This window comes from Leguminivora glycinivorella, chromosome 20, assembly GCF_023078275.1.
Source record: "Leguminivora glycinivorella isolate SPB_JAAS2020 chromosome 20, LegGlyc_1.1, whole genome shotgun sequence".
Taxonomy (NCBI): domain Eukaryota; kingdom Metazoa; phylum Arthropoda; class Insecta; order Lepidoptera; family Tortricidae; genus Leguminivora; species Leguminivora glycinivorella.
The window spans coordinates 11104643-11121493 of NC_062990.1; the positions used below are offsets into that span (position 1 = coordinate 11104643).

The window sequence follows — 16851 nt, forward strand, 5'->3', positions numbered from 1 at the left end:
GCATCCACTACGACTAAATAAGTTTTACCCCCTATAGGGCCCATGTAGTCCAAATGGAGGCGCGACCAGGGTCGGTGAGGCCAGGGCCACATGCGCGGCGAGTGACGCGCCGGCGCGTCCGCGTGCGCCGCGCACACCGCGCACGCGCGGCACACACGCTCCACGGCCTCGTCGATCCCTGCCCACCACACATAACTGCGGGCGAGTGCCTTCGATTTAACAATTCCCATGTGAGGCTCGTGAATCATAGTTAATATTTTATCCTTACACTTTTCCGGTACTACCAGTTTAGGGCCCCACATCACACACCCTAACTCCTCGTATAACTCGTTTTTCCTATTAAAGTATGGTTGTAAATTCGAAATCTCACATGACTCAGGCCAGCCGTCCCTAATGTAACTTAAAACCTTAGACAACAATGTGTCGCGTGCGGTTTCTCGTTTAATTTCATTATAATCCAGCAGAAGTGCTTGTTGAACAAAATGCAAATAAGTTTGTTCCGGTGCCGATAACTTATCTTGACCCTTGTTACTAACGGGTAACCTTGAAAAACCATCTGCGCCATTATTGTCCGTTCGCACATATTCTATATCAAACGAGTAGGCCGATAAAATAATCGCCCATCGCTGCATCCGATTAGCTACCATAGTCGGTATACCGGTATTAGGTCCAAAAATTGACACAAGCGGTTTATGGTCAGTACGTAAAGTGAAATGCCGTCCATATAAGTACTGGTGGAATTTATTCATACAAAATATGATAGCTAGTGCCTCGCGATGTATTTGTGAATAGTTCCGCTCAGCGTCATTAAGAGTGCGCGAAGCGTAGGCAACGGGCCGCTCGCGGCCGTCCGGGCCCGGCTGCGTCAGCACGCCGGCCACGCCGCGCGAGCTCGCGTCGCAGGTAACAAACAGCTGTTTCTTGGGATCATAATGAGCGAGTACTTCCGCACTCGCTAGTATTGTTTTAATTTCCTTAAAAGATCGCTCACAGTTAGAAGACCAAACCCATGGCTTTTCCTTTTTTAGAAGTTTGTATAGCGGAACTAACCTTTCACTCATATTCTTAATAAATTTCCCATAGAAATTAATAATACCTAAGAAGGAACGGAGCTCTGTGACATTATTTGGCCTCGGTACCCGAAGTATAGCCTCGACTTTAGCTGGATCCGTCTTTATACCGTCCTTACTTATTATGTACCCGAGATATTGGACTTCGTCGACTAAGAATACGCACTTGCTACTTTTTAACTTTAAACCGGCCTCATGTAACCTACTGAACACAGCCTCTAAGGCCTGCAAGTGTTCCTGTTTTGTTTTGCCCCCAATAATCACGTCATCTAGAAATATTTCCACATTAGGAATACCTTTCAGCAAATTACACATTATACGTTGGAATATTCCCGGACTAGACGACAACCCGTACACTAGACGGTTATACCTATACAGACCACGGTGCGTGTTTATAACGGTATATTTTCTTGACTCATCTAGCTCGATCTGGTTATAGGCTTGAGATAAGTCTATTTTAGAAAAATAACACGCTCCGCTAAGGCTCACCATCAAATCATCAATTTTAGGCAATGGATATCGATCAATTAGTAAAACAGGATTCAGTGTAGATTTATAGTCGGCGCATATTCTCAAAGACCCGTCAGCTTTATTTACCGGCACCAGCGGTGAGGCCCAGTCGGAGCAGTCCACGGCCTCGATGACGCCGTCCCGCAGCATGGCGTCCAGCTCGGCGTCGACGCGCTCGCGCAGCGCGTACGCCAGCGGCCGCGCGCGGTGGAACACCGGCGCCGCGCCCTCGCGCACGCGCAACGTTGCCTGCCCGCCCTTATACCGCCCGAGCCCGCCGCTAAACAGTTCTTTATACCTGCAAAGTAAATTGTTGATTTCATTAGACATTCCAAGGTCAACAACTTTTACATTATTACAATCACTGAACTCAGGTATTTTAATCTTTAACTCCGCCAACCACTGTCTCCCTAACAATGGAGTGGTGCCCCCATCGATAACAAACAATTCTAAATATTTTTCTCGTTTATCATAACTAACCTTCGGTTTAATTACCCCTATCGGCTTGATCTTTGTTCCATTATAACACTTAAGTGTCAACCAGCCGTTTTCGAGAGGATAGTGACTTAAAAGTTTCTTATAGATTTTGCTACTTATACATGACACTGCCGAGCCCGTATCTACTTCCATTTGTAGCAAAATATGATCGTCAATGGTAATAGGTACACTCACCGGTCCATAAGTCACTCAAACACAAATGGTGAAAGTCCTCAGCGGTCGCCTCCTCCCGGTCCGAACTTTCCATTCCCTCCGCTTGGCCATAATGAAGTCTTCCTGACGGAGCACTTCCACCGCGACCGCCCTCACTACGGCCCGGGCATACCCGTCGCAAATGCCCCCTACGACGGCACAAACTGCAGATGTACTCTCGGAATCGACAATTGGTGTAGTCGTGTGCTGTCGACCCGCAGCCTTTACAGTCCCGGCCGCCTGCTGAAGTATAAGCGGTGCCTGCGCCATGACCGCCGTTCTCCGCGACCGTGTACGATCTAGCACCGCTTCCCCGCGCCGTGCTGCCAAAGTTCCTGCCGCGCGAGCCGCCTGCGGCTCGCGGTCCGCGCGCCTGGTTCCCGCGCGCTCCTGGCGCCAAAGCATGTACCGCAGCTACCGTCTGCCCCGCGCCGCTCGCCCCGGTGCCCGGCGATGGTTCTACCGCTGCCGAGTCTCTTTCCGCTGCCTCCAAGGAAGTCGCAATCCTTATCGCGTTTGTATACGTTAGTGTATCTTCCGCAAATAAGCGCTGACGTATGATATCGCTCCGTAACCCACATACAAATTGGTCGCGAAGGTTATCATTAAGGGCCGACTCGAACTTGCACTCTCTAGCCAGTTTTTTCAATTCCGCCACGTAAGTAGCAATATTTTCGCCGGTATTTTGTCGACGTTGTCTAAACCGATATCTTTCAGCCAAAACTGATGGCGTTGGTTGTAAATGATTACGTAACAACTCTATAGCTTCTTGGTAAGTAATCGTCGACGGCTTTTTAGGGCTTGCCAGGTTCACAAGTAGTTCATACGCCCCATTTCCCATCACAGCAATCATAGTTGGCAATTTTAAATCGTCTTTTATAGAGTTCACAAGGAAAAACATCTCCAAACGATCCACATATGACGACCACGATCCGTTCGTCACATCGAACTCGCTCATTTTCCCTATCGACATTGTTTATATTGTTATTTTCACTGCCTATCACTGTAGCACACTGTTTTACGTATATTTATCAATATCACTGTGAATAAACTTTAAATCCCATCCTCGTCGCCACTGTAATAAAACCAGCACGTCTGTTCTTACGCCATTTATTTGCGAACAACCTTAGTACCCACATCTCATATTTCTCCAACTTAAGTCTACCTACATTACACTTCTAATAACGTTTACGCATGTAGGTATATCACGACCCGTTTACTTTGAATGTAAAATAAAGTTGCATGTGACTTATATTCTTAAAAAAAAAAGATCTTTAAAAAAACCGGCCAAGAGCGTGTCGGGCCACGCTCAGTGTAGGGTTCCGTAGTTTTCCGTATTTTTCTCAAAAACTAGTGAACCTATCAAGTTCAAAATAATTTTCCTAGAAAGTATTTATAAAGTTCTACTTTTGTGATTTTTTTCATATTTTTTAAACGTATGGTTCAAAAGTTAGAGGGGGGACGCACTTTTTTTTCCTTTAGGAGTGATTATTTCCGAGAATATTAATAATATCAAAAAACAATAGTAAACCCTTATTCATTTTTAGGGTTCCGTACCAAAAAGGTACAACAGGAACCCTTATGGTGCGACTCTGTCCGTCTGTCTGTCCGTCTGTCACATTCCTAAATATCTCGAGAACTACTAATGCTATCAACTTGAAATTTGGAATAGTTGTTGTTGTATATCCGGGTGCCTCAGGAGGATGGCAATTAATTAATACACAAATCACTTCTGAGAAACACACCAATATATTTTATATTAATTAATATAAAATATTACATTTCACTAGTTGTACAAAACTTGACAGAAGAGAGCATGTCAGCTAGAGAATATTCATACCGCGCAAGCGTGAACATTTAAATTAGGAAACTCAATATACTACACTCTTCCCCGCATAACAAATAAAAGTTACAAATTTAGTAATTAATGAATAAACAATGTTTAACTTTCAAACAAACAAATACTTAACTATCTTACAACTTAAATCTTGTTTTAAAAGTAAGTCTTGGGATAGAGGATTCCAGATTTCTCTTCTCCCCTACATAAGTTTTGGTGGTGATACACACACCCATAGATGTTAAAAATGCTGACAAAAATATGGCATAATATTTAGTTCTAAATTCCGAAAATAACTGCTAATTCTTCTTTATCAAAACCACAATATTTACTATAAGCAAAATAGCTGTTATATATTTCAAAAACAATAGAGATTCCATCTTAATGAATTTTATATCCAAAAACTCCAATATTTTTTTGTAAAAATTTCCATTTTTGAGGTTTCAGTCTTATCTCTGAATCCTTTAATATTGAAAGTACAGCCTCTAAGGTATTGTACATATCAGTTAATTTTTTATTACACATATATATGTTTTCCATAAAAGCAATCAATTGCGTGTTTATGTTGTCAGTCAGGTTTTGTGAAACTGGATCCAACGGTGCTAGTAAGTAGGCTTCTTTAAAATCTAGCTCACAGTAGTATACACTACTTTCAAGGGTCTGAAATATGCTATAAATATTTTCTAACAGCGTATCAATTTAATTTTTTTCTTGTTCCCTGAACTTATTTTTATTTCCTTGCACTGGATCACAAGTTTCATTCACCTTCTGATAACATATCTTATTTTCTAACTCTAGAGGCCACCGCCCAAAAGCCATTAACCAGCTTCTACCTAAAATAGTGGGTTTATCATTGCCCACGACATAGACATCAACCTGTTTTGTCATTTCATTCCAACAAACATTAACATTTTTTACCATACCCACTGGTTGTGATAAACTTTGATCAAAGTTTTTAAATGTAACATTACTTCTCTCACAAGGTTTTCCTGGAAATAATGTATTATGTGTCTCAATTGTTATTGTGCTAACCTCAGAACCAGTATCTAACTCTAATTGAACAGGCTGTCCCTCAACAAATAAGGTAACATACTGTGGAGGCACTTTCTTATCATCAAAATTATTAAAAGAATACATACAGTACATCTCCCTGTCATCCTCAGCTTTAAACAATTTTTGTATGTCCTCGCCAATGTTGTTCTCACCAACCACGTCTACAGTTTTTGTTTGCCGCACACTACACACTCTAAAAATATGGCCCTGTTTACCGCACTCAGAGCAGAACTTATTTTTTAATGAACACTCAGACCTCACATGATTATCTTTACCACAAACAAAACATCTTATACCATTCTTCATAGCTGCATCTGCTTGTGTTGGCCTACTCCAACCATGCCTTTGTTTCGTTGATTGCACTTTGGATGTAGAAGTAGCATTCTGCTGACTAGCATAAAACATATCTTTCACTCCATGTGATAATTCGACGTGTTCATGTTCCACCTTTGACTGTTTTAAGGCGGCTTCTACCGTTCTAGCCAATACAATTAATTTCTCTAAAGAAACATCACCATTCTTCATAAGTTCAAATTTGATCAAAGGTTTGTTGACCCCATCAATAAACTTTCCTTTAACTTGGTCATCTATATCTTTGAACTCACAGCGTTTAGCTAATTTCTTTAACTCAATAACATAGTCTTCTATAGATTCATCTTTAGTTTGATTCCGTGAGCGAAATGCCGCTCTGTCCAAAATCTTGCATGTTGATTTGGCATATCTGTTCTCCAATAAGTTAATCAAATCCTTGTATGACTTATTTATGGGCTTATCAGGCGCGCATAAATGATTGAGGGTTTGTAAAACCTTCGTAGATAAATTTGTAATCAGTAATGGTGTCTGTTTCGTAGCCTCGATATCATTTAACGTAATAACACATTCTAATTGTTGTTCAAATAATTCAAAATTATCTCCATTGAATAATTCTATTCTCCCTATAAAATTATTCATTTTGACCGGTACTTTAATTGGGATTCTCCTAAGCGATTCAAACTTTTCAGTATCGTCTTCTTTCGAGTCCAAAATTGTCCGTAATTTTCCACTTTTGGTCAACTCACGAAGCGATTGTCTAAGTGATTCCACAGTTTCTTGATCAATATCCGATATTCCAATATCCTGAAATAAAATGACTAGCTCTTCCTTTTTTAATTGTTGTATCCAGCTAGTTTTATTTTGATTAATTTGCTCAATGAATTGCTGAACCACCATTTGAAAGTTTTCGCAATGAGATTATTTTCAAACAAATGTGTCAAAGATGTCAATAATGAACGAACAGAATGAATGAATTTTATGATGAATGAATGAGAAACTGTCAATTCCAAGTAAATTGTGTTCCAATCTGTGGTTCACCGTGCTCTTCCCGGGATATTCAAATAATCAGATTTATGATGGCTGTCAATTTTTTTCACAAAGCTATGCAATTTTGATAACGCGTTTTATAAATTTTCCGGTTTTCTCGTCGCCAAATTGTTGTATATCCGGGTGCCTCAGGAGGATGGCAATTAATTAATACACAAATCACTTCTGAGAAACACACCAATATATTTTATATTAATTAATATAAAATATTACATTTCACTAGTTGTACAAAACTTGACAGAAGAGAGCATGTCAGCTAGAGAATATTCATACCGCGCAAGCGTGAACATTTAAATTAGGAAACTCAATATACTACAGTTGTGAACATTGTAAACCTCTACAAATAGAAAGTATAATTTTTTTAAATATATTACAGTGAAACCTGGTTAAGTGGGACCTGGATAAGTGAGAAACCTCTTTAGCTGGGACCCAAGGTGCGGTCCCGATACTTTCGCACCTATTTACCTCTGTTAGTGAGACAAAACAGACCTCTATAACTGAGATTAGCCTTTTCGATGTTTTTGTCACATTTCCCTCTATTAGTGAGACAGAGTGTGTATTTTACCTCTGTTACTGAGACTATATTTGAAATGTATATTCACTTAATTGTTTGTTAAGAATTTTATAGTAATTTACCTCTGTATCTGAGATACAGTCAATCTATGACCTCTATAACTTGGACACTATTGAAAATCTATTTCCATATTTTTAATAATTCTTAGCCCATCTGTAAATTACGCGATTGATTCTTTGTGTTTAGGTGAGTTTAAGGGTTTTCTTGGTTATTTTAAGTAATTAAAACTAAAATTTCGATTTGTAACATAAAAATTATTCATAAAAAAATATAACTTTCATAGTATAAAATGTCTATGACACAATGACATTAAAATCTTATATATTATTTAAAGACAAGGCTTATTTACCTTTTCTTTTAGCATGCAACTAATAATAACTATATGAAAAACACCTTATCACCTCTATAACTGACACATCCCCCTATTCTGGCCTCTATTAGTGATACCCTCTGTAAGTGAGACAAACTTTGTATTATACCTATCTAACTGAGACCCTGAATAAATGGAATACTTCTTTAAGTGAGATAAATTTTGTCGTCCCTTGAAGTCTCACTTATCCAGGTTTCACTGTAATTTTAATTCTAGAAAATGGCCAAAATGAAAGGGGGCAAACTGTAAATTTCAAGTTACTAGGTCAAGTCCGTATCGTTGGAAAGAGCTCAAATTGAACGTAAATAAGCTATTTTTTATATTTTTTTTGTTGTGGAAAAAAAAGAATTTTGAAGGAAAATGTAAAAAAATACCGTTCCCCCCCCTTATCTCCGAAGTTTACCAACGAAAAATTATGAAAATTTTAGTAAACATTGGTTTTATGCTATATATTACAGGAAAAATATAATCGTGTTTGTATTTTGAATACTTTTTTTTTATTTACAAAAAACTTTTCAGATTTTTACTTTCAATTTACCCACCCTTGCGGATGTATATCGTACTTCAAATTAATACGAGATGTTACGTAAACCATCTTCTGTCCAATAAAGTAAAAACTGTTTAAATCGGTTAACATTATAAAGAATTATCCCTGAAAAACCAGGTCGCGCAAATTAGTTAGCAAATTGACCGGGAGATGGCGCTATACACTATAATACTCATTAGTGCCTATACTTTTGTCTTCTAGTCAAGTTATTAGAGTTATATGAAAATATGAGATTATTTTTACTAGGTAGTTTGAAAGAAAGTTTGTACGGAACCCTCGGTGGGCGAGTCCGACTCGCACTTGGCCGGTTTTTAAATACCTATCCAACAATATATCACACGTTGGGGTTAGAATGAAAAAAAATATCAGCCGCACTTTAAATGTAGGGGGGGTACCCTAACGCCGTGTCTTGCGTGGGCGACGGTCGCGCGACCGTCGCCGTCGCGTCTGATCGCATCGTCTACTTCCATATCGATAAGGTTTGATTTCGTATGCGTCGCATCGCCGTCGCGCGACCATCGCGCGACCGTCGCCCACGCAAGCCACGGCGTAATAAAACATTTTTTTCCATTTTTTATTTTTGCACTTTGTTGGGGTGATTGATATACTGATACCAAATTTCAGCTTTCTAGTGCTAACGGTTACTGAGATTATCCGCGGACGGACGGACGGACGGACGGACGGACGGACGGACGGACGGACGGACGGACGGACGGACGGACGGACGGACGGACGGACGGACGGACGGACGGACGGACGGACGGACGGACGGACGGACGGACAGACAGACATGGCGAAACTATAAGGGTTCCCAGTTGACTACGGAACCCTAAAAATGTGATCTTAATCACGTTCCCCTCTCCTATAGCAGTTCTGCATGCACAGGCTTTAAGATTTGTTTTTAGTTTATTAGCAGAACAGTTACTTTCCTTGGGCCGCCTTACATCAGTCATGAATTATAATACCCATCGATAAAAGATAAAATAAAAAAGTGATTTTCTTTTTTCAGTATCAATGATATTTCTTGTATTTAGATTTAGTTATTTTACAATACTGCCATAAAAAATAAACTAAATTAGTATTATTATCAAACATTAATGATTTTTGAACTAACACATTATTTTTGTACGAGAAGGAGAACCTCAAAGAATGGTCTGACGAGACGAAAACAACATAACAACACTATACAGCCGCGATGCATACATCGGGGCTGAAATTATACATCGTAAGCGGCGTACGGGCACGAAACCACCTCTACTGACTAGGGGGCAAGAACCATGCTTTTTTTTTTTATTTAACTAGGGACTTACAATCCTTAATGATTATATCAGCCCCATTGTACCTTAATCAATATTACAACCATGCTGTTCTACCCTAAATGGCCCCCGAGGACCACACGTCTTGTATAATAGATAAGAGATAAGATTATTTCAACCTAGCCACCTAAGACTGTATCGTTAAGTATGAAGACAACTTTGAGTAGCCGTATTTATTTGCTATTATATTTTTTTCTTATAACAAGCCATGGGCTTAATAAGGCACATAATAAGGTACACATTTTGTCCTAGAAACTCGACGTAAAGCATATGGTTTAGACAGTATTGACTTAATCCTCCCGAGTACCAATTACGATTCCGGACAAATGCTACTAGAAAATTCACAAAGTGCGTAAAAGACGATACGATTGCGAAAAAAATTTTATGGTGCGAACCTCAACGACACATGATCCACAAAGCAGAATATCTGGACATAGTCTAGCCACTGTTATTTAAAAAAAATATAGTTCAGGATCTGTGTATGGCGGCCATTTAGAGAATGTGGCATGGTGCTTACTCTAACTCCGACTTTGATGTCGAATTTGACTATCATACATTGTTTATATCGATCTGGTTTAAGCACTGTTCAAACACCATGAATGTCAATTAGACTTTGGCCTATGGCTAATTTTTTTATCTGTTTCTCTCATCCTGCTAGCATCAAAAATTTACGGCAATCCGGAACGTTGCTCAAAATTGCGTTTTTTTAAATTATATAAATTCGCCGCATTTATTCTACAAGTACCCAATGGAAAAACCATGAAGAGGACTCTTAAAGAATATATTTTGGCAGCATATTAACCTTTGTTTGTTGAAATCGTACAAAGAGTCATTGAAATATTCTCAAATTAAGCCAGATAGGGGTTGTCCGAAATTTATTTGCTAGACCTTAATGAAAGTACCATAAAGTCCCTAAAATAAAAAAATATCAGACCTTCTTATATCAAATAGTACTTACCAATACCTTAAGATCATACTCTCGGAACATAATAATACAAAATTATGCACATGTCAACATTTAGACGAGGTTTGTTTTGTCCTTATACTTAACGATACAGTCCTTATGACCTAGATGGCCGAGAGGACGCGATTACAAAATACCTACACTGGTTCGATTCCAGCCTTAATAGGCACTTGGAGGCCTTGGACATTTTTTCTTTCATATTTGTAATTTAGGGGTGCGCCAAAGTTCATATAAAATTGGTATTTAGATTATTGGTAGTCCGAAAATGTTTCTCATAAAATTTTACATTATAATGATCATTATTTATAACAATTTTATGTTAATAACCATCGTAACTTCGAATGACTTATGTTCATAATGTCATTCATCATAAATACATTTTATACTAATGTTAATGTTTATATACTTATTGATCATAACAATTGCGAGGAATATAATTTATCGTTATATTATTGTTAACAGAACAGAAATCACATGACACAGTTCAGTTAGGTGCGACGAGAGCGTAGCGAGGAGGAGCGTGTTAGGTTGACCGTGAGCAAACCAGAAACGACTTTTTTAATGTAAATTGTATATGTCACTGAAAAAGCTTCAAGCGCGCTTGTATAAATGGCACAAGTTTTTCATAGAACTTCCCCAAACGTTTTTAAATAATTTTATTATGAATGATTTTCTTAAACACAAAATTATGAATGTTATTAAATATTTGTATAGAATTTATGATTAAAAATTTTCGGCTAAATGATTATTATGAACAGTGATAGTAGTACTATTGATAATAATGAAACAAAATTATGATAAGTAAAATTATGAGAAATGATAATTCGGACTGAAACCTGAGTAGTTTCATGTGCTCTGCCTACCCCTTCATGGGACACAGGCGTGATTGTATGTATGTATGTATGTATGATAATTCGGAGCACAAATCGGTATAAGCAATAATTTTCTAACAAATAATTTTATATGAGCCAATATGGACCCGTAATTTAGATATTTCAATTTTAGGTAAAATATATTAAATTGTCAAACGTGTTGTGTGTGTGTTGTGACTGGTTAAATTGCCTGTGTGGTGACGGGTTAAGAATTTCACCACCACCTTTCTTCCCGTGGGTGTCGTAGAAGGCGACTATGGGATATGGGTTAAATTGTGGCGTAGGCGAGAGGCTGGCAACCTGTCACTGCAATGTCACAGTTTCGTTTTCTTTCAACCCCTTATTTGCCAAGAGTGGCACGGAAGCTTTAGTAGTTTCATGTGTTCTGCCTACCCCTTTATGGGATACAGGCGTGATTGTATGTATGTATGTATGTATATTCACAGAGAGAGGCCATGGTTGAGCGAGCGAACTTGACCCTTAGTCGCGTTTCCCAGTGGGGGGACGACAATCTGGTCAAGTTCAATGCCACCAAAACGCAGGCGTGTCTGTTTTCGGCAAAACGGAGTCCGTTCGATCTGACTCCTACTTTCCGGGGTGCATCTGTACCTATTACCGACAGCCTAGAACTCCTCGGTGTGGAGTTGAGTTCAGTCCTCAACTTTGGCACCTTCATTGAGTCTAAAGCACAAACTGCGGCCAGAAAGCTGGGCATCCTAAATAAGGTGAAGCGATACTTCACACCTGGACAGCTTCTAACACTCTATAAAGCTCAAGTCCGATCCTGTATGGAGTATTGCAGCCACCTGTGGGACGGCTCAGCCAAATACCAACTCGCTGCTTTGGACTCAGTGGAGCGCAGAGCCAGGAGGATGATTGGCGACAAGAAGCTAACGGCCAAGCTACAGTCTTTGGCCCATCGGCGGAAAGTCGCTAGTCTGTCGGTGTTTTACAGGTTGCACTTCGGGGAGTGTGCTCAAGAGCTACACGAGCTTATTCCACCGTCCCCATTCTACCATCGGACTCTTAGACGCACGGCAGGTCTCCATCCTTACTTGGTGGATATTCCACGAATCCGCACGAAGCGCTTTGCTTCTTCTTTTCTTATGCGCACTGCCAAGGAGTGGAATTCCTTGCCGGCGGCTATATTTCCGAGCTCATATAACCCGGCAACCTTCAAATCAAGAGTGAACAGGCATCTTCTGGGCGAGCTCACTCCATCGTAGGCCACGTCTTTGCCTTTGGCTAGTCTGTGGTCAAGAGTAAGCCCATTTATAATAAAAAAAAAAAAAAAAATATTAAATTGTGTACTCGTTATTGTTACAGGTGTTTGCTGCTGCATTCTGAAGATTTTCAATAGGTGAGTTATACTTAATCTAGTTAGTAGGATATATTTTATCTTAGATAAATAGCTTTTTTCGATTTTTTTTTCAATAGAGAGCGGATAAGCTGCTGCGCCAAAATCAAAATCAAAATCAAAATAATTTATTCAGCAAATAGGCCACAGGGGCACTTTTACACGTCACATGTACATATTTAGAAAATATTTAAAATTGAGTTGAAATTACAATTGATACTATTATATACTAATTCTAAGTTCTAACTAAAGTTAACTCTATACAATTAATTAGAGATGTAGAAGGTCTCTAAATGTCGAATTACAACCAAGAACTACACTAAATATAAAACCGGCCAAGAGCGTGTCGGGCCACGCTCAGTGTAGGGTTCCGTAGTTTTCCGTATTTTTCTCAAAAACTACTGAACCTATCAAGTTCCAAACAATTTTCCTAGAAAGTTTTTAAAAAGTTCTGCTTTTGTGATTTTTTTCATATTTTTTAAACGTATGGTTCAAAAGTTAGAGGGGGGGGACGCACTTTTTTTTCCTTTAGGAGCGATTATTTCCGAAAATATTAACATTATCAAAAAACGGTCTTAGTAAACCCTTATTCATTTTTAAATACCTATCCAACAATATATCACACGTTGGGGTTGGAATGAAAAAAAAAAATCAGCTCCCACTTTACATGTAGGGGGGGTACCCTAATAAAACATTTTTTTCTATTTTTTATTTTTGCACTTTGTTGGCGTGATTGATATGCATATTTGTACCAAAATTCAGCTTTCTAGTGCTTACGGTTACTGAGATTATCCGCGGACGGACGGACGGACGGACGGACGGACGGACGGACGGACAGACAGACATGGCGAAACTATAAGGGTTCCTAGTTGACTACGGAACCCTAAAAAGTACAAATAACTATAAAACTCCCGTGAGACTCATACATATTTAAAAATATTTTAAGCGGGTTACTCACGTATTAAGTCGATATAGTGTTCGACATTATTTTAAAGTACAAATACAAAAAAAAAGTCTAAAATTACTTTAGAGGTGCAAATGACTCTAAATGTCACAACTAAAGATAAAATGTATATCTACTTAATCTAATTCTCCTTAGAGATGTATATGGTGCCGGCGGACATGTCGCAGTTAGCTCATTGAGCATACAGTTCTCGATGTGTGTGTGCGTGATGAGACAACTCGCTGGTCGTTTGCATGTCACACAGACATGGAAATGATGCGCGTGTATTGCGCAATAGCCCAATAGAATTAGGAGCGTCCATCTACAAGTGTGCGTGGGTTCTAGAACTTGGGACAGTCGTAGGTAGATTCGATCTCCTTCTTTCTTAACCCCCGACGCAAAAACGACGGGGTGTTATAAGTTTGACGTTGTCTGTCTGTCTGTCTGTCTGTTTGTCTGTCTGTCTGTGTGTGTATCTGTCTGTGGCATCGTAGCTGCCGAACGAATGAACCGATTTCGATTTAGTTTTTTTTTGTTTGAAAGCCGAGTTAGTCGGGAGTGTTCTTAGCCATGTTTCATGAAAATCGGTTCACTATGTCGCGGTCGGGGGTCTTTCAAAATTTTAATATTTAACTTGCCTTAGCTTGGGTAAAAACGTAGAAGCTAAATTTGACCCACTTCCCAGTTTCTGATTGATCAGAAATTTTGCACACATATGTAAATCAGGTGACAATGCAATATTATGGTATCATGGTGTTGATCTGATGATGAAGCTGAAAGGTGGTCATAGGAACTCTATTATGAAACGTCGTATCCCCATCGAGTAAGGGGTTTTTAGAAACGTCTCGAAGAGCAGTAGATGACTGTTGAAAGAAAGGTACAGTCGGCGATAAAAGCTAGTTCCAAAAATGAAGTTTTTGTAAAAAAAACTTATTATATCTGTTGGTGTATTATTGGTGTAGGTAGCCGAATGGTAATCGCCGACGCCAGACGCCGACAGAAATGCAGTCTAGCTCTGTCACGCCAATACGCAAGAGCGATAGAGATAGCTACCTGAGCGTTTGTGCATTTTGCTGCGTACCGTAATCTATAATAATAGAGGCTCAAGCAATATTTAAAGGCGCGAACGCCCAAGATCGTATCCACTTTACCACCTACCCACATCATCATCCTCCTTGCGTTATCTCGGCATTTGCCACGTCTCATGGGAGGCTGGGGTCCGCTTTGACAACTAATCCCAAGATTTGGCGTAGGCACTAGTTTTACGAAAGCGACTGCCATGTGACCTTCCAACCCGAAGGGTAACTAGGCCCTATTGGAATTAGTCCGGTTTCCTCACGATGTTTTCCTTTACCGAAAAGCCACTGGCAAATATGAAATGATATTTCGCACATAAGTTCAGAAAAACTCAATGGTACGAGCCGGGTTCGAACCCGCGACCTCCGGATCGAAAGCCGCACGCTCTTACCGCTAGGCCACCAGCGCTTCTTTCCACCTATCCACATAAAAGTGAAATGTCCATTTCAATTTCTGCTAAACGCCAAATAATTCAAACTAACGGCGTATTTTACTACCCAATAGTCATTGTCTGAATATTTGAGCCTTTACAGTTCAAGAGTTATAGTCCAGGGGATAAACCCTTTCAGCGGGTTCGATGAAACCGCATGATAAATATACTGGAACCTCTACTATTTGTTTTTCAAGATTTTTTTTTTATCTCTTACACTGATACATTTATTAACAAAAACACAACAAAAAATACAACAAAAAACCTCAGACATCATAAATACAATTAAAACTTAACCTAAAATTAAAACTAAATATAAAATACTTCCCCTAATTCACCTCCCTCTGGCATGGTCGCCAGGCCACTCGCAGCGTTTCCTCTCTGCACCGCCAGACTCAGCCTTTGTGCAAAGAAAGCGCCCGCTCGTTGGTCCCCTGAGACGCCTACAAGCCTGACCGACACCTCCTTAACGAACTTCTTGGTGTCGCTCGACCACGAACCGAAAGTCTCCATTGCAAGCGCCTCAAACTCGTACTCATTTGACAGAAACGCGTATTTGCGGCGCTTGAACATTTGAGCCTGATCCGCGGCAGTCCCAGGCTTCCGAGCCGACCCTTCCAGGTGGGACAAGTTTTTGAATACATTAGGTACTAGATAGTGTAAACGTAACGAAAAATTTATGTAAATTTTGATTCTAGTAAGTATACCTAACGATTTTGAAGCGCTGGCGGCCCAGCGGTAAGTGTGCAACTTTCAACCAATGAGTTTTTTAGATCATAAATGCGAAATGTCTGATGTTTTCCAGCTGTTTTTCGGCGAAGGAAACCGGACTATTGGAATTAGTCGGGTATGGCAGTCGCTTTCGTAAAACTAGTGCTTACGCCAAATATTGGGATTAGTTGTCAAAGCGGAGCCCAGGCTCTCACGAGCCGCGGCGAGCAAATAACGCAAGTATGAATGATGATGAAGAAAACCATATTTTCAATGATGGAATTCATTCATTCAGTCATTTGTTTCGTTCCAAATATCGAAAGTTTTCAAAGTTTCGTAGCTAGTGAAACGCTTACGAAGCATAAGAGACTTTTTTAGGGTTCCGTAGTCAACTAGGAACCCTTATAGTTTCGCCATGTCTGTCTGTCCGTCCGTCCGTCCGTCCGTCCGTCCGTCCGTCCGCGGATAATCTCAGTAACCGTAAGCACTAGAAAGCTGAAATTTGGTACCGATATGTATATCAATCACGCCAACAAAGTGCAAAAATAAAAAATGGAAAAAAATGTTTTATTAGGGTACCCCCCCTACATGTAAAGTGGGGGCGGATATTTTTTTTCATTCCAACCCCAACGTGTGACATATTGTTGGATAGGTATTTAAAAATGAAGAAGGGTTTACTAAGATCGTTTTTTAATAATATTAATATTTTCGGAAATAATCGCTTCTAAAGGAAAAAAAAAAGTGCGTCCCCCCTCTAACTTTTGAACCCTATGTTCAAAAAATATGAAAAAAATCACAATAGTAGATCTTTATAAAAACTTTCTAGGAAAATTGTTTTGAACTTGATAGGTTCAGTAGTTTTTGAGAAAATACGGAAAACTACGGAACCCTACACTGAGCGTGGCCCGACACGCTCTTGGCCGGTTTTTTTTTACTTTACATGAAGTGTACATCATTTCCGTAACGTACTCGCTATCGAGTAACGTATGAAACACTCAAAGTAGCCACGGACCCTGTCCGTAATAAATTTCTCATATTAAAGACTCGGGTCGAGTCGAAAAATTGCTTTTCAACTCGATACCTCGCAGTGTACTCGAAACTCTTCGCTCGGAGGATCCTTCGCTCTTCAGTTACGAGATATACACTCCTAGAAGGTTCAAAACAATATAGA

At 39.6% G+C, this 16851-nt stretch overlaps 1 protein-coding gene across 1 annotated transcript in view; it reads left to right on the top strand.

Moving 5' to 3' along the window:
* The first annotated feature begins 12482 nt into the window (after positions 1-12482).
* LOC125236973 (sex peptide receptor) overlaps positions 12483-16851 on the top strand; it is a 236013-nt gene continuing 231644 nt past the window's right edge. The window contains exon 1 of the mRNA XM_048143890.1: positions 12483-12522. The gene's annotated coding sequence lies outside the window, so the exon portion shown is untranslated. The remainder of the gene's footprint in view (positions 12523-16851) is intronic.